Genomic DNA, 20,104 nt, shown 5'->3' with positions numbered 1-20,104 from the left:
ATGGCAGTGCGTGAAAACCACCTATTCGAAATTGAAATAAGTGCATCCATCCATCCTAAACATACTCCACATGGCTCCGGGGGGTTAATAAAGTCCTTGTGAAGTAAAGCAATACATTTGTGTAAGACAAATATCCGTACTTAACACATTATAAAGTAATATAACTAACTTCTGCCAGACCGCCTTCTGTATTCAACTTACGAAAAAAGTGTAACTGAAGTGTAAATGTGTGATTAATTTAAAACTTTTAATAGCTTGACAGCTATTACTTTTTTGTTTCAGATGTGGTGCTGAAGAATGAGGACAATGATGAAGAGAAATATCATGTCAAAACTGGAGAAAAAACTTGCTCTCAGACTGGGAGTACCATTTCTTTAATGAAAAGAAGAGACAAGAAAAGTTTCACCTGCCTTCAGTGTGGAAGAAGATTCACAGACACAAAGACTTTAAAGATTCACATGAGGATCCATACTGGAGAGAAACCGTTTACATGCAATCAGTGTGGAAAGAGTTTTAGACAACAAGTTCACCTTAAGGAACACATGAAAATCCACACTGGAGAAAAACCGTTCACATGTGATAAGTGTGGGAAGAGTTTCACACACAAAAGGAGTTTTGAGGTTCACATGAGGATCCACACTGGAGAAAAACCGTTCACATGCACTCAGTGTGGGAAGAGTTTTAGACAACAAGTTCACCTTAAGGAACACATGAAAATCCACACTGGAGAAAAACCGTTCACATGTGATCAGTGTGGCAAGAGTTTCACACACAAAAAGAACCTCAAGGATCACATGATGATCCACACTGGAGAGAAACCATTCACATGTGATCAGTGTGGAAAGAGTTTTGCACATCAAGGGCACCTTAAGGAACACATGAACATCCACACTGGAGAGAAACTGCACAAATGTGATCAGTGTGGAAAAACATTTTTGTGGGCTTCAGGCCTGAAGATGCACATCACAGTTCATTCAGAGGAAAAACCTCATTCATGTTCTTTGTGTGGAAAGAGTTTTTATCATCTGCAGAATTTAAAAGTTCATCAGAAAATTCATACCGGTGAAAAAGTTCATGTGTGCTTTGAGTGTGGAAAGAGTTTTATTACTACAAAAGATTTGAATCGGCACCAGAGAATTCATACTGGAGAGAAACCTTACAAGTGTTCACATTGCGACAAGAGATTCAGTCAATCAGTACATCTGAAAACGCATGAGAGGATCCACACTGGAGAGAAACCTTACAAGTGTTCACACTGCAACCAGAGATTCAGTGATTCAGGAACGCTTAAAAAACATGAAAGGATCCACACTGGAGAGAAACCTTATGAGTGTTCACACTGCAACAAGAGATTCAGTGATTCTGGAGCCCTAAATAAACATGAGAGGATCCACACTGGAGAGAAACCTTACAAGTGTTCACACTGCGACAAGAGATTCATTGATTCCGGGGCCCTGAAAACACACGAGAGGATCCACACTGGAGAGAAACTGTATCACTGCACTGCATGTGGGAAGAGTTTTATTCGTTCATCTTCTCTACGCAGACATACAAAAAACAATCACAGTAAGTAGTTCATCTTCACATCCTCACCAAACGTGACACAATTACCCCTTTTCAACCTAGGTAGTTTGAGTGCTGGTTCAGAACTAGAGCCTAGTTTCAAATCAGTTCTTTGTCTTTTGACACCCAAAGCACCAGCTCTGAACTAGGACAAGTGGTTTGTAAGTAGCACCAATACATTGCTGGTCTAGAAGTAAGAACCGCTTGTGTCAGGGGCTGGGGACAGGGTTACCATGACCAACAAGAAGAATAGAAACTTGTGACAGCAGCTAATCGAGCTAATAGCAGCTCGATTGTATTCTCTGTCTAAACAAATTATGGTGAGCTGCACGAACATGTTGGATTCGCCATGGTTGGATGCTGATGTAGGTTCGTAAAGCTCTGTGCATCAATTGTAACAAAACATCCTCCATCGTTGATGGCAGTCTTGTTCAAGATGCATGCGCCAATTTGTCTGCGAGAAGCTGAGGCATCTTGAACAAGCTTGGTGTGTTTGTTTGGCGCTGCTGCACTGCCGCTGCTGGGAAAAATAGGACTGTTCTGGCTCTCTAGCCCGTGGAAAAGCAAATTGGTTCTTATATGGCTCGTCAGTTGAACCAACCCCGAACTGGTAATAGCACTAGCTCTGAACTAGCACCCGGTTCATGCTGGGTAAATGATACCGTTGAGCAATAAAATCTCTTCAGTCTGAGGGTACACTTGTCAATGATGGACTAAAAATGTAGGTTTTTCCTTTTGCATTTTTGCACATACAGATGACAATGATCTCAAAGAGACCCTGTTTTATTTTGTGTAGCTGTTGTCTTCTTTCACTTTACATTTTACTCTGATTTATTTAAAATTTATTTTTTTTTACTTTCAGACGTGGTGCTGAAGAATGAGGAGAGTGAAGAGGAGGAGAAATATGTCAAAACTGGAGAAAATACTTGCTCAGAGACTGAAAGTATTTCTTTACTGAAAAGAAGAGACAAGAAATGTTTCAATTGCCATCAGTGTGGAAAGAGTTTCACATACAAAAAGAATCTTAAGGATCACATGAGGATCCATACTGGAGAGAAACCATTCACGTGTGATCAGTGTGGGAAGAGTTTCACACACAAAAAGAGCTTCAAGGTTCACATGATGATTCACACTGGAGAGAAACCATTCACATGTGAACAGTGTGGAAAGTGTTTTAGACAACAGGTTCACCTTAAGGCCCACGTGAATATCCATACTGGAGAGAAATCTCACACATGTGATCAATGTGGAAAGAGTTTCACATACAAAAAGAGTCTAAATGTTCACTTGAGGATCCACACTGGAGAGAAACCGTTCACATGTGATCAGTGTGGAAAGAGTTTTAGACAACAGGTTCACCTTAAGGACCACATGAACATCCATACCGGAGAGAAACTGCATGAATGTGATCAATGTGGAAAAACATTTTTTTGGGCTTCAGGCCTGAAGATCCACCTGAACGTTCATTCACAGGAGAAACCACATTCATGTTCTTTGTGTGGAAAGAGTTTTTCACATCTGCAGAATTTAAAAGTTCATCAGAAAATACATACTGGTGAAAAAGCTTATGTGTGCTTTGAGTGTGGGAAGTCTTTTATTACAACTGAAGATTTGAAACGCCACCAGAGAATTCACACTGGAGAGAAACCTTACAAGTGTTCACACTGCGACAAAAGATTCAATCGGTCAGGAGCCATGAAAACACACGAGAGGATCCACACTGGAGAGAAACCTTACAAGTGTTCCTACTGCGACAAAAGATTCAATGGGTCAGGAGCCCTTAAAAGACACGAGAGGATCCACACTGGAGAGAAACCTTACAATTGTTCACACTGCAACAAGAGATTCAGTCGGTCAGGAGACCTGAAAACACACGAGAGGATCCACACTGGAGAGAAACCTTACAAGTGTTCACACTGCGATCAGAGATTCAATCAGTCAGGACATCTGAAAACACATGAGAGAATCCACACTGGGGAGAATCCGTATCACTTGACTGCATGTGGGAAGAGTTTCACTCTGTCATCTTCTCTAACAATCATATAAAAAACAATCACAGTAATTAGTTCAGATCCAGCACTTTCAGGGGTGAAGCCGCATCCTCATCAAATATGACACTAATATTGTCAAGCAACAAAATCCCTTCAATATAAGGGTATGTTTACACAACAACACAATGTACTAATAAAGGAAAGGTATATCAGATGCTTTTGATTTAGGACAGATTTGACTTACTTTACCTAACTTGAGAATAATCAAAATAATGTAAAAGGTGTTTAAAAATATGCACCATAAAACAGTACGGACATGATGGCATCTTGCTGGCACCCAGTTTTTGCTTATCTAAATTAATTGCTTAAATTTACAAAATGAGCCTACAATAGTAGAAATAAGCCTTTTGAATGAAAATAAAGGTTCATGTTTGATAAAAATTGTTAATAAAATCAAATGAATGTTTAATGAAATTAAAAAATACTTAAAGGGCTAGTTCACCCAAAAATTAAAATTCTGTCATTAATTACTTACACTTATGTTGTTCCAAACCACTCAGATTTTCGTTCATCTTCAAACCACAAATGAAGATCTTTTTGACAAAATCTAGACAGCTAGACTACTACCATTTTGATATTTCTCAATCCTTCCTTCTCAAGCGGGAAGTCCATGTGATGTATTTTCCACATTAGGGCTGTCATGATATCAGATTTTCTTACGTCTGTTATCATGGCCAAAATAATTCACAGTAATGATATCACGATATCTGTAGAAAGCTTAAAAGTCATTCATGTTTACCTTACTTTGTGATTTGCTTTGTTTTTTAGCCAATTAATCAGAATATTTTATTCAACAATTACAACAATTGAGATTCTAACTGAAGAGAATAACCAGGAGAGAGAATATACTGCCAAGTTCAACAGACATAAATTTAAAAGACAAGTCTTTGGACTTCAAATATTATGGACTTATTTGAAAGAAAACATTTGGCAGCTTGTTGTCATATCGTCAGTATTAAAGCAATGATAAAATGATGATACTTATGGAACCTTTTTAAGACCATGCTGTTCATTTCATTTAGAGGATGCTGAAATGCTAACTGTTTTAAGATTAGTATAATGCCAAAATACAATTATAGCAATAACAGCATATTTTACTCCCAAATCACGTTATAGCATCAGTCGAGTGATTGAAATAACTTCCTTCTGTGAACTAATGTGGATTCTTATGAAGGAATTAGGCAGAATCCCCCTCCGGTGTTGATTGTGAATGAAACAAATTTCATGTGAGAATTTACCCTTCCATAGTAATCACATCACCCTGTTTTGGGTAAAATTATAACAGAAATATTCCTCTCTAAAGATATTTGAAGTAAACATACAGTATATTGCCAAAAGTTTTGGGACACTTGCCTTTACGTGCACATGAACTTTAATGACATCCCATTCTTAATCCATAGGGTTTAATATGTAGTTGGCCCACCCTTTGCAGCTATAACAGCCTCAAATCTTCTGGGAAGGCTTTCCACAAGGTTTAGGAGTGTGTTTATGGGAATTTTTGACCATTCTTCTAGAAGCGCATTTGTGAGGTCAGGCAGTGATGTTGGTGAGAAGGCCTGGCTCACAGTCTCTGCTCTAAATCATCCCAAAGGTGTTCTATGGAGTTGAGGTCAGGACTCTGGTCAAGGCAGTCAAGTTCCTCCACGTCAAACTCACTCATCCATGTCTTTATGGACCTGCTTTGTGCACTGGAGCACAGTCATGTTGGAGCAGGAAGGGGCCATCCCCAAGCTGTTCCCACAAAGTTGGGAGCATGAAATTGTCCAAAATGTCTTGGTATGCTGAATTATTAAGAGTTCCTTTCACTGGAACTAAGAGGCCAAGCCCAACCCCTGAAAAACAACCCCACACCATATTACCATATTCCCCCTCCACCAAACTTTACACTTAGCACAAAGCAGTCAGACAAGTATTGTTCAGTTCAGTGTTGTGGCATTTTCCATAGGGAACCCTAGTGTCATCATTGGACACTGTTGAGTCGACAGATGGGGAACGTCTTGGTTAATAATAATAATTTGTTACATTTATATAGCGCTTTTCTGGGTACTCCAAGCGCTGTATGTATGGAAGGGGGAAATCTCCTCAACCACCACCAATGTGCAGCATCCACCTGGGTGATGCAACGGCAGCCATATTGCACCAGAACGGCCACAGAGTGATGAAGCCAATCAGAGTAACCTCGTGGTGACGTGGTGTTCCTCCTGCCACAGAGCTGAACCATCTGCTGAATGACACAAACTAATACAAACCTGTCTAGTGTGGTGCACGCTGCTCTTTTATGCCCATATGACGGGGGTGGCATGCAAATTCCACTTGCCAACTCTCATTGACTGTTTCTGAATTCTCAGAGATGATTAGGGCTCCTAAGTACAACCCCTAGTGTCATCACTCAACACTATATCTTGCTCCCTCCATCAGGAAATGCTCACAACAGTAACTGAGACGTTTCCTGCCTCATTCAGTCAGCGTGTTTGTTTTGTCTTCTAAAGTGAGTTAAGATGTTCTGATATTTTGTGTATTTACACATCCTTAAAATGCACTTTACATAGTTTAAGCAACATTCAACAAGGTTATTTCTAAATTGTTTTCATCGGATAAAGAACATTATATGCACCTTTTCTGGAGTCAGACTGATTTAGTTCAACAGGAAATGAACATCAGAGGAAAATGTTGAAGCCATTGAGACCTGAATGAGTTTGTGTAATTCAATACAAAGTTAGTGTGATTCATTTGTAGGATGATGATGGTAGTTTTTATTGAATGTGATGTGATTTTTAAAGACCTGTGAGGGAATTTCATGGGGATAGAAACATTGCTCTGTCAAGCTTTTTAACATTGCAATAAATTAATGATATTAATAATTTATTGCTATAGTAATTAGAAAATAGAACTGTATTTGGAGTCATTTGGACATTCAGTTATGGAAGCAGAAAATCGAAACTATATATGGGTTTTTGTTGTATTCTTGTCTTTTAAATATGCACAAAACCTTTTTGTTCAGGAATCGGAAGAAGAGGCTGTAACACTTTTAAGAAAGAAATTACGTTTTTTTTTTGTTGTTGTCTTTGCAACAGGCCACTTTTTCGGTTTTATTCTATTGAGATGCTTTGCTATCTTGTCTATAGAGAGATCTGTCTCATTTATTTCCACTTTTACTTTGTATTTGCTTCTCCAAGTATTAAACTTAAATGGTAAAAGTGACATGATTCATTTCATCAATTTTCTCTAATATGTCATGTTGACACGTTTGTGGTTCGGTATTGGATGCCTGCCAAGTACTGCAGAAGCGATGTTTTCGGAATTAGTTGCTCATTTGAACTCAATGTCCGTTATTATTTCTGCTGACATGCAATAATGTAAGATCTGTTGATAGTTGGGCTTTTCTCCTTTGCTTTTCCATTTGTTCGTCTTTGCTCTTCTGCTTCTTCTCCTGTCTCACATTTCATTCTGCAAATGTCTTAATTTTGTTCCTTCTTTCTGTATATTCTGATCTTCATCTATTAATTACAATACTCTGAATTTTACATTACTCTAGATTTTGTTATTATCTATTAATTACTTAATGAATTTGTTTGTCTCTATAATTTTTAATTAATAAATTGTTATTCCTTATTCAAATTTAATCTCTGACATAATCATTGCTGGACTGCCTGGATCTCATTTTCTCAAGTTTTTGCATCAATTCACTAAAGCAATTTGCAGCGCACTTCAGAGTTCCTCTAAAACTGCACCTTCCCCAGCACCACCTGTATAAATCTGCTATGGGTTATTGATATATGCTATTTGTGCAGCAGCACTATGTTTTACTTGCAGCAGCATATCAAGTATGTATTGGCAGTAGCAAGTTCCTGTACTTGCTCTGTAGCAGCAGCAATAATCTACAACAGCAGTTCAGCAACAGTGTAGCAGATCTGTTCCGCCTAGACCAAATACATTAACATTGCAATATCCATTACCATGCTTAAAATGTTCAGAGAATATATTTTTAAAAAAAAATTAAAAAATATATATTTAGCTACCTGTTCTTCACGTCCGCGACAAAACAGTTGATTATTTACGAACAAAATCTCACAGAAACGTGAATGGTCTCATTTGAAATAAGCTAAAAGATGATATATTGTGACTGATTGAAGCAGCCCTAATCAAAAGTGCGGGGGTTGATTTCTGTCTTTTCAAAACTGCGGGGGTCCTGACCCCCTGTGTGTAAGCTATAGTGCAACAAAAATTGCCCTATTACAATATAAAAAAAAATGCATTGCATGATCAAACATTTAGGTGAGATCATTATAATATTTTTGAAAGATTTATAAAAAATTTAACTGTTATGATTTGGTTTTTGGACTTTCCGTGTTTTAAATTTCATGATTAATAAAGCCTTTAACTGTCTGATAAATTATTTTACACCCTACACATGACTGAGATTGATTTTTTTGTTTACATGAACTGTTTTAAGTTTATTTTCATTTATGGTATAAATGTTTTGTCATAGTGAGCCATATTAAGGTACTGTTGATTTCACATCATTACTATATCCCCATCTGTCATTCGTCTCGACGTGACGTTGAGTGACACTAGTGGTCATACTTGGGAGCCCCAATCATCTCTAATAATTCAGAAGACAAATGAGAATTGCAATGCAAATTCTGCTCGCCAATACTCATTGGCTTTTTTTGAATTCTCAGAGAGGATTGGGGCACCCAAGTACAACCCTGAGTGTCGTCAGTTGAAACTGTTCCCTCCATCAGGAAACAGAGTTTACAACAGTATTTAAGACGCTTCCTGCCTCATTCATTCAGTGTGTTTGTTGCGTCTTCTGAGGTGAGTTAAGATGTTCAGATATTTTGCGTATTTACACATCCATAAAATACAATTTACACAGTTTAAGCAACATTCTGCAAGGTTATTTCTGTGTTGTCTTCATCGGATAAAGCACTTTATATGTCTTTTTCTGGCGTCAGGCTGATTTAGTTCAACAGGAAATGAACATCAGAGGAAAATGTTGAAGTCATTCAGACCTGAATGAATGTATCATTTTTAAAGTTAGTGTTTCATGTTTAGAACGATAATGGTAATTTTTATTGAATGTGACATGATTTAATATGTCAAAGTTTGATCTGTGAGGGGATTTCATGGGGTTAGAAACATCACTCTATCTGTTGCTATAAATGAATTATCTAAATAATTTATTGTTATGAACATAGTTATACGAAAATCGAACTGTATTTGGAGTCAAATGGATATATTGAGTTATGGGTGGTTGATTACACTTTGGTTTTTAAATACATGTGCAATACAGCTTTAAATTTATTTTTTTCAGAAAACACCCACTAAAATGTAATTTATTATAACAATTTGTATCAGAAAATCTTATTAGGCATATTTAAAACAGGAATCATTTGATGACATTAAAAAACTGTTTAAGGATCATAGTGCAACCCTCAAATACTAAATAATTGTAATTGTTTTTAAATATTTATAGTTTACATCTAGGTTTTTTCCCATTTGTCAGCAATACGTTTTTTGTGAAAATCATTTAAAATATAATAACATTTTGTATGATCGCAAATTCTTTTATACATTTTAATAATTAAAGAGTTTGAGTCAGAGTTTGGCCATTTCTTTCTGGTGTTCTGCAGCAAGTTTTTGTTGCAAAGCATACGTTACATGTTTTGATGCAACAGCTTCAATTACAAAGCAAGAGATACATGAATTTTGCTCTACTTCTACATATGATTTTACAAACTGCCACAAGATAAACCTGTTGCCTTCACGCCTTGTTTCTTTAATACCCACAGCATGTCAGTTGCTCCTATAGCCTATTTTTACTTTCAGATAGTGCTGAGGCTCCTCTGTGGTCAGAGTGTCAACCCTGCTTGTTAAAGTTTCCAACTAAAACTCAAAACCATTCTGTACAATCATTTCTTTTGCAATTTTAATTAATCTATTATTTAATTTCTCTTGCTGTCTAATTGCATCATCTCACCTTAGCTCCAGCTACACAGTGAAACCAAGTTTGCTGGCCCTCTGTGGGCCCCTGTGGTGAGCTGTCTTTTAGCTTTGTGTATAGTTTGGCCTCACCCTGATCTGAAGATTGTTTGATTGAGGCCTCTGCTCTCTTGGGCTCTATCTAGACAGTGTCATTAAGTGTGTCAGCCCTCTGTGGGGCACTGTGTTGAGTTGTCTTTAAGATTGAGTGTAGTTTGGCAACATGCCAATCTGAGGATCTTTCTGTTAGGCCTTCACTCATCGGAGCCCCACACATTGAAAGACAGTCTTTTGTGTGTCGTTTGGCCTCATCCAGATCTGAGGATCATTCGATTGAGGCCTCCGCTTTGTTGGGCTCTATATAGACATTGTCACTAAGTGTGTCGTCCCTCTATCGGCAGCTGTAGTCATCTGTCTTTAAGATTGAGTGTAGTTTGGCCTCATCGCAATCTCAGGATTGTTCTGCCTAGGGCTCCCCTCAGTTGAGCCCCCCATCTTGAAAGATTGTCTTTTAGGTTGAGTGTTTTTCGCCTCCTCTCATTTTAGAGAGTCATTTACTCACCTGAGCTCCAGTTAAACAGTGACATCAAGTGTTTGGCCCTCTGTGTGGCCGCCTTGCTCAACAGTCTTTTAGTTGAGTTTGGCTGCTTTCCGAGAGTCATTCTGCTGAGGCCTCCACTAAGTTGAGCTCTAGCTAGACAGTGACATCAGGTGTATGGCCCACTGCGAGGCCACCTTGGTAAACTGTCTCAAAGGTTGAGTAGGGCTGGCCTCCTCTTGCTTTTTGAGAGTTGTTTTGTTGAGGCTGCCGCTCACTTGAGCTCCAGCTAGACAATATCATCAAGTGTTTGGCCCCCTGTGAAGGCTGCCTTGTTAAACTGTCTTTGGAATTGAGTGTGTTTGGCCTCCTCTAACTATAGAGAGTCATTCTGCTGAGGCCTCTGCTCATCTGGTCTCTATCTGGTTTCTAAGTCCAGTAAGACATTAAAATCAAGTGTTCGGCCCTCTGATAGTGGCCACCTTGATAAACTGTTTTCATGTTTAGCTAGTTGGCCTCCTCTCACTATAGAGAGCTGTTTCACTGAGGCCTCTGCTCATCTAGGCTCAAGTCAGAAAGCGACATCAAGTGCTAAGCCCTCTGTGAGGCCGCCTTGATAAACTGTCTTTGGAATTTAGTGTGTTTGGCCTCCTCTAACTATAGAGAGTCGTTCTGCTGAGGCCTCTGCTCACCCGAGCTCCAGTTTGATAGTGACATCAAGTGTTCAGCCCACTGTAAGGCCGCCTTGGTAAACTATCTTTGAAATTGAGTGTGTTTGGCCTCCTCTAACTATAGAGAGTCGTTCTGCTGAGGCCTCTGCTCATCTGGTCTCAATTTAGATGGTGACATTAACTGTTCGTCCCACTCTAAGTCCTCCTTGGTAAACTGTCATTGGAATTGAAAGTGTTTGGTCTCCTTTCGCCATAGAGAGTCATTCTTCTGAGGCCTCTGCTCACCCGAGCTCCAGTTTGATAGTGACATCAAGTGTTCAGCCCATTGTAAGGCCGCCTTGGTAAACTATCTTTGAAATTGAGTGTTTTTGGCCTCCTTTAACTATAGAGAGTTGTTCTGCTGAGGCCTCTGCTCATTTGGTCTCAATTTAGATGGTGACATTAACTGTTCGCCCCACTCTAAGGCCTCCTTGGTAAACTGTCTTTGGAATTGAAAGTGTTTGGTCTCCTTTCGCCATAGAGAGTCATTCTTCTGAGGCCTCTGCTCACCTGAGCTCCAGCTAGACAGTGACATCAAGTGTTCAGCCCACTGTAAGGCCGTCTTGGTAAACTGTCTTTGATTGGACCCATCTCGGGCCCTATTTTTATTTGGCTCAGAGATCTGATCCCGAGAAGGGTTCCCTTAGAAGGGGAACAAGGTACTGTGTCTTGCTGCCATGCTTTGGGCACACCTGGTAACATCTCCTTCAGACAAAGAAGTTGTTGACATGTACAACAGGTGCCTTCCTGTACTCACGGTAGCACTCACGGTAGCACAATATTCGTGCACACATGTACAACCATATGTATCGTACCCTAGCCTCCGATCGACATTCTGCGTGATGTGAAAGCTCTGTTAGCCCTCCTCCCCAGCACCACCTGTAGAGATCTGCTATGCGGGTTCTACCATTCATGCAGCGGTCTTTCCTTTGTTTGTTATTTTTGACTAAGCTGAACAAATTATTGTATTTGCTCAGCAGCAGCAGTAGCGTAGCTGATCTCGTATGCCAAAATCAAGCCATGTATATTTCATGCCCCATGCCACTAAATGCTGGTTGAATTTAATCCACTCCAAGAGTTGTTCAATAATTCATCTGAACAAAAGTAATTCCTTTTTGTAAGATCATTTAGTAAGATCATTTTCATCTAAGTAATTCCAAACTTTGTGAGGCAGACGACATTATGTGATAAAATACAATAAACTTGTTAAACGCACTCCACAGCACCACCCAGTGCATTTAATTATAACTGCTAGATTTAGTGCTTGGGATTTATCATGGATTTACTGCATTTTCATTTTTCGAATAATAATTACAGATGGAATATTTGTGCACACCCCTATTCCAAACTGAACACTGACCCATCTTTTAAGAGCAAGTGTTTTGCGAATCCCGCATTCATCAGTCATCAGTAAAATTATGTGATTGAGCAACGTGGGTGGACAAAGTACAACATAGCCACGCATTATGCAAATGTCTTTTCTAGTGACATAGAACTGTAATGGTGCGTTCACACCGGACGCGAATGAAGCGGTAAGCGCGAGTGATTTACATGTTAAGTCAATGCAAAGACGCGAATTGACATCCTGCGGCGCGATTCGCGCGAATGAAGCGGCGCGAATGACGCGATTCGTGCGAATCGCGCAAGTTGAAAAATCTGAACTTTGGCGAATTTCCGCGCCGCGTTAACCAATCGGGAGCTTGCTCTAGTAGTGACGTGACGTAGCGAGCTGAGGCAGAAATTCGAAACAACAATGGAGGACAAAATCATCGTCGCTGTACATCTTCATACATTTATAGAAACAGAAATAAAAAGGACCGTGTTTGAAAGAAAGTGAGTGAGGAGGTCGGACAATCTGATAAGTTGTAAAAAACGGTCTTTACTCAATTTGAGCTATATATATACATATATATATAAATACATATTAAGACTACAAGCCAACTAAAGACGACCAATTGAGCTTATTCGCTGTAATTTACAATTATTTCCCCACTGACAAGTTGTGTTTATTCAGAGGAAGTGTGCAGCAGTGGGAGAGTCTGGGACACAGAGCGGGAGAGCCCCTCTCATGACGCGAATTCGCGTCTGTTGTGAAGGGATTTTCACGCGCGAATGAAGCGAATGTCACGCGCGAATGAAGCGAGTAAACTCAAAATGTTCAAGCGTCCAACTACGCGCGAATAGCGCGATTTATTCGCGCAAGTCGCGTCTGGTGTGAACACAGCATAAGGCAGTGGGATTCAGATTACAGAGACAATAACTTTATTTATCATGCACTTTTGACTTTTCAAACAGCTACATTACACACTGCATAAAGGGAATATTTAAAAAAAACATAATGGGGCACTTTAAAAATAATAACTGGAAGATCATTGTACTTAGTTTTATAAAAATGCGTCAAAAATATCAAATTTTCTTAACTTTCACTTCACATTTCTCTTTTTTTATGATTCATTTATAATGTAACTTTGTTCGTTTCAGACCTGAGCGAGGAGAATGAGGACAGTGAAGAGGAGAAACATCATCATGGAGAAAAAAACTTGCTCACAGACTGAGAGTGTTTCTTTACTGAAAAGAAGAGACAAGAAACATTTCACCTGCCATCAGTGTGGAAAGAGTTTCACACAACAAGGAACCCTTAAGATACACATAAACATCCACACTGGAGAGAAACCGTTCACATGTGATCAGTGTGGGAAGAGTTTTAGACAATCATCAAATCTTAAGGAACACATGAACATCCACACTAGAGAGAAACAGCACGAATGTGATCAATGTGGCAAAACATTTTTGAGGGGTTCAGGCCTGAAGTCGCACCTACAGGTTCATTCACAGGAGAAACCACATTCATGTTCTTTGTGTGGAAAGAGTTTTTCAGTGCTGCAAAGTTTAAAAGAACATCATAAAATACATACTGGTGTAAGAAATCATATGTGCTTTGAGTGTGAGAAGACTTTTATTAGAGCTGATATTTTAAAAAGGCACCAGAGGATTCACACTGGAGAGAAACCTTACAAGTGTGATCAATGTGGGAAGAGTTTTTCACATTTGCGGAATTTAAAAGAACATCAGAAAATACATACTGGTGTAAGAAATCATATGTGCTTTGAGTGTGAGAAGACTTTCATTAGAGCTGAACATTTGAATCGGCATCAGAAAATTCACACTGGAGAGAAACCTTATAAGTGTTCACACTGCTACAAGAGATTCAGTCGGTCAGGAACCTTGAAAGCACACGAGAGGATCCACACTGGAGAGAAACCTTACAAGTGTTCACACTGTGACAAGAGATTCAGTGATTCAGGATCTCTGAAAAAACATGACAGGATCCACACCGGAGAGAAACCTTACAAGTGTGATCAATGTGGGAAGAGTTTTACACAACAAGGAAACCTTAAGGAACACATGAACATCCACACTAGAGAGAAACCTTATATCACTGCACCAGTTTTGGAGAGTAGCTAACTACAAGTAGTGACTACTAACTTAACTACATTTTTTCAGGAGCTTGTCAGTAGCTCAGTTGTATTTAAAACAGTGTAGTTTTTCCAGTAGCTAACTGCTTTTTCCTGCAACTGTCGCAGTGGGATGATATTTGCGAGAGACCACAGCTACATCAGAGTTCCCGTTTTGATCCATCTTCCCTTATGACGCTGTTTCGGATCTTTCATTGTTTATGTTTGGTTGGACTGATGTCTCTTGTACTAGTTACTTACACCAAACACTTAATATATAGAAAGACGGTGCACTCGTATTATTATGAATGGGAGAAAGTGCAACACACAATATGGCAGAATAAGAGCCAGTCGCCGATTAAAGTCATCGCATCACTGCAGCTGCCTTTAGAAGCTCCGGTTCCTATAGAAACAGTCAGACGCGAGACGTGCACACAGCGATTGCGTGTGGCGTCTCCCATCTAAATATGTCACAGTGAATAAAGTTCTTCATAATGCAGTTCCTCCCCAAAGAATAACTAAAAGTTATGTTCTTTTACATCATTTTGCTTCATCATTTTTTTAAAAATTTATTTTAGATTTAGGTTTTTTATAATGCATATCAATCATTCATAGTTTTTTTACACTCTTATGAAAAAGTAGAATTTTCTAATGTAGGCTACAAAATGTTCTTGTTCTTGAATGTTCAGGAAGCTGAACATAACACTTTTAAGAGAGACTTGTATCTGATATCTGTATTTAGTTAACTTTAACTTTTATAAGCTACCCTTAATTTCTCAATAGTTTCCCTTCTTGTTCAGTCAGCACATTTGTTGTGTCTGCTGGGATGAGTTCAGCTGTTCAGATATTTCTCGTGTACACATATATTAAATACACTTAACACAGTTTAAGCAACATTTACAAGGTTATTTCTGAATTGCTTTGCTTGGATAAAGCACTATATGTGCATCTTTTCTGGTGTCTGCAGACTGATTTAGTTCAGCAGGAAACAAACATCGGTGGAAAGTGTTTATGAAAACGATTGTGTAATTTTTTTAAGTTTGTGTATTTTATTTTAAAGTGATAATGTGACTGTGTTACAGATCCCTTGTCTTCCTGGACTCCATATCCCATGATCCTCCTGTTTCCACACCTGCACTCACTTCCCTCGTCTACTCCTCATCAGCACTCATCACCTGCACCTGGACTCTATTGTCAGCACTCCCCATATATTGCACTCACTCCCTGCACTCCTTGTCCGTTCTCTGTTGTGTTATGTTTGCATTTGGTGTTCCTTCCCTTGTTTCTATTAAAGTCTCTTGTGATTGTGGAAATCCGTATCTGCCTCTTCTCTCTACACCAGCATCCGTAACAGAAGAACGGACCAATACCGCTGGATATCCACAAAGGATAAGATGGGAATTTTCCTCATCCCCGAGGCTCCAACTCCTTCTCAGCCTCTCGCAACTACATCTGCGGCCGACCGGCTCATCGGGCTCTTCCAGGTTGGCCGTTCACTGGAGAGGTATGTGGAGGAGTTTGTAGAGCTTGCTTTCCTGACTAACTGGTCAGATGCACTTTTGAACGCCCTGTTTCTGGATGGACTGGACGATGACACTATCCGTTTGGATGAACCTGAAAATTCCTTTTCCTTGAGCGAAACCATTAATCTAATTTTGTATTTAAACGGATCTAATTTCTTTGTCGATGAGGTTCAGGATAAGTGTCAATCCCGTCCAGTCCTTCCAGAAACACAGGTGGCCAGGCCAGTTGGTCAGACTCCTTCTTCCTCCACATATCCCTCCAGTGAGCTGACTTCCTGGACCACACGGAACCCACACTACTCCACTTGGTCCCGTAAGCGGAGGAGGAGGAAGCAAGCCGCTCCAGTCTCCGCTGAGCCCGCTCCAATATCTCCAGAGCCGGCTCCAGTATCTCCAGAGCCCGCTTCAGTATCTCCAGAGCCCGCTCCAGCCCTTTCCGAGCCTACAGCTCCAACCCTGTGCGAGCCACCAAGTGAGGTGGCCTGGCTTATAGACTTTTGGACCGAGCCAAGTTCTCCAGTCTCCGCCGCCGAGCCAAGTTCTCCAGTCTCCGCCGCCGAGCCAAGTTCTCCAGTCTCCGCCGCCGAGCCAAGTTCTCCAGTCTCCGCCGCCGAGCCAAGTTCTCCAGTCTCCGCCGCCGAGCCAAGTTCTCCAGTCTCCGCCGCCGAGCCCTCCGCTCCAGTCTCCGCCGCCGAGCCCTCCGCTCCAGTCTCCGCCGCCGAGCCCTCCGCTCCAGTCTCCGCCGCCGAGCCCTCCGCTCCAGTCTCCGCCGCCGAGCCCTCCGCTCCAGTCTCCGCCGACGAGCCCACCGCTCCAGTCTCCGCCGCCGAGCCCTCCGCTCCAGTCTCCGCCGCCGAGCCCTCCGCTCCAGTCTCCGCCGCCGAGCCCTCCGCTCCAGTCTCCGCCGCCGAGCCCTCCGCTCCAGTCTCCGCCGCCGAGCCCTCCGCTCCAGTCTCCGCCGCCGAGCCCTCCGCTCCAGTCTCCACTCTCCAGCTCCATGCTCCTCCACCCACATATTGACTTTATTCCTTGGACTCCTCAATTTTATCCTGAACCTCTCCAAGTATTTTTTTTGGGGGGGGCCAAGTACCCGTGGGTGGGGGACATGTGGGCGCCACACATGTGGGTGGGCCTCTGACATGGCGGCCTGCCAAGGCTCCTGACCCGCCGTGGCCTGCCAAGGCTCCTGACCCGCCGTGGCCTGCCAAGGCTCCTGACCCGCCATGGCCTGCCAAGGCTCCTGACCCGCCGTGGCCTGCCAAGGCTCCTGACCCGCCATGGCTCATGGATCCGCCCTGGAGACCTCCACTCCAGTCCACTCATCCCCCGGCACCTGCATGAGGTCTCCAGGGCGCCCGCCCCCCCCCCCCTCCCGGTTATTCTATTTACGGCGCGAGGACGCGCCTACCGGGAGGGGGAGGTACTGTTACAGATCCCTTGTCTTCCTGGACTCCATATCCCATGATCCTCCTGTTTCCACACCTGCACTCACTTCCCTCGTCTACTCCTCATCAGCACTCATCACCTGCACCTGGACTCTATTGTCAGCACTCCCCAAATATTGCACTCACTCCCTGCACTCCTTGTCCGTTCTCTGTTGTGTTATGTTTGCGTTTGGTGTTCCTGCCCTTGTTTCTATTAAAGTCTCTTACGATTGTGGAAATCCGTATCTGCCTCGTCTCTCTACACCAGCATCCGTAACAGACTGTTATTGAATGTATGTGATCTCAGACGTCAAGGTTTTATCTGTGAGGGGATTTCAAGGGAATAGAAACATTTATTGCTTTTTAACCTGGCAATAAATTAATGATCTTGAATTAATTGTTCTTGTTGTTTTTAAGAAATTAAAAATTAATTCACCCAAAAATTATGTAATTAATTACTCTCCCTCATGTCGTTCCACACCTGTAAGACCTTCGTTCATTTTCGGAACGCAAATTAAGATATTCTTGATGAAATCCGATGGCTCAGGGAGGCCTGCATTGCCAGCAAAGTTACTGCACATCTCAAGATCCAGAAAGGTACTAAAAACATATTTAAAACAGTTCATGTGAGTTCAGTGGTTCAATATTAATATTATAAAGCGATAAGAATACTTTTTGTGCACCCAAAATAAAACTGAATAATGAATTTTCAACAATATCCATATTGGCCGATTTCAAAGCTTCTGAGCTTTATGAATATTTTGTTTCGAATTAGTGATTCGGATCTCCTATCAAACAGCTAAACTGCTGAAATCATATGACTTAGGCGCTCCGATTCACTGATTTGAGCTCTGAAGTAGGATTTTGAAATTGGCCCATATAGATATTGTTGAAAAGTTGTTGCACAAAATGTATTCTTGTCGCATTATAATATTAAGATAGAACCACTATACTCACATGAATGGTTTTAAATATGTTTTTAGTAGCTTTCTGGATCTTGAGAGGTGCAGTAACATTGATGGTAACACAGGCCTCACTGAGTCATCGGATTTTATCAAAAATATCTTAATTTGTATTCTGTAGATGAACGAAGGTCTTACAGGTGTGGAACGGCATGAGGGTGAGTAATAAATGACATTATTTTCATTTTTGGATGAACTACCCCTTTAAATAATCCTTTGTCAGACGCAGTTGAAGTAAAAAGTGCCTAAGAAAAACAGAAGGTCATAACACTTTTAAGAGAGAAATGTATCTGACATTTGTGTTCAAACTAACTCATATTGTATCTGTATCACTAGTTTCTTCCTAGTTTCTTCGCGCCTTTCTTTCTTGGCCCTTGTCAAACTCGCTCAAATCCTTACGCTTGCCCATTTTTCCTGCTTCTAACACATCAACTTTGAGGACAAAATGTTCACTTGCTGCCTAATATATCCACCCACTAACAGGTGCTGTGATGAAGAGATGATCAGTGTTATTCACTTCACCTGTCAGTGCTCATAATGTTATGCATGATATATTTCTGTATGTGCTCTCGCTGCCATAGCTATGGGTTCGACTGCCAACACAAACAACAGCGGGGATAAAGGGAACCCATTTGAGATGGTGTTATCAGTTAGTATCTCAACAGCTGGGTCTGTGTAACAGCCGAATCCACTTAATCCAAATCTTGGAAGAACATCAAAGAGAGAGTCCCATTCTATCCTGTCAAATGCTTGGGACACATCTACTGTCTTTTTTATTGTTTCTCATGTAGTATATTCAAGATATTAAGGGGGTAACGATACACTCATTCCACGAGTCGATGCAAATCGCAATACTGAATTAACGATACAATACGATACTTAACGTGATATTTTAAGGCAATATTTTACAGGCACAGAACCAGTGTTAATTTTGTTAATGAAAACATGATGAAAACAAAATGTTGATGACCTTTTTTTTCCAGGACTAAGATGAGACGATGAGAGAGACGTCATTAAACGATAACTGTGACTAAATCAACACATGCAATATTGTTGATGAAAAAAGACAAGACTGAAATGTGGCTAAAATTAACAAAATCACTGTTTTGAAATCAAGTTTTGTTTTTGTCAAATAAAGGAGACAAAACATTACAGACTGCTTTTACGTGCGTTCATGCTCACGGTTGCCAGATTTACAGAATTAAACCCTCAATCAGAGCTTTTCTGTTAAAAGAACACGTTTTACTTTACCTTTGCAATCTGGCAACTACGCACACACGCGCTCTCTCTACAGTGAGGAAGAAACGGCCCACACAAGGACATGTAATTCAGTGCAGCATGTGGGCCAGATCTGGGCCGACACAATGCTGCTATCTGTGCAAAAGCAAATCAAGGCCATAATCCATATTTATTCCAGGATTTGTGATATATGTTTTGACATAGATCCAACAGTTACATTTTTCTCTCAAAATTTCGCTAACTGTCACTGGCCCACCGGTGGGCCCACAGCCATTACATATTTAAAACAGTAATATTCTATACTAAACCTGAACTAATCTTGACAAACTATATATCATTTGAAAGCTTAGAATTTCATATTTGGTGACTGATTTTCAAAATAAATTACAGAGGAGCAATAATTTCTCAATTTACAACAAGCATATGTTCATACTTATAAGGCATGTTCAGACCTTTATTTTGAAATAATGTGCAAATCATTTAAGATTGGTTGAAACATGTTTGTTTTCATGCCAAGAGTTCAAAAATCATATATATATAATAACATCCAAAAAAAGGTCTGAAAATGTTTTTAATAGAAAAATTTATTTATGATTGTGGCGGTGATCTATACCCAACATTGTTTTTATGTTTATTAGAGGCTGAATTCATATC

The 20,104-nt window shown here is 40.5% G+C and overlaps 1 pseudogene; it reads left to right on the top strand.

Annotated features, from left to right (window-relative positions):
- Nucleotides 1-20,104, top strand: part of LOC137028241 (uncharacterized) — a 40,595-nt pseudogene that overhangs the window by 3,510 nt on the left and 16,981 nt on the right.

Source organism: Chanodichthys erythropterus, chromosome 10, assembly GCF_024489055.1.
Source record: "Chanodichthys erythropterus isolate Z2021 chromosome 10, ASM2448905v1, whole genome shotgun sequence".
NCBI lineage: Eukaryota > Metazoa > Chordata > Actinopteri > Cypriniformes > Xenocyprididae > Chanodichthys > Chanodichthys erythropterus.
The sequence above is the reverse complement of the archived record's forward strand: the minus strand, read 5'-3'. Positions and strand labels throughout refer to the sequence as shown.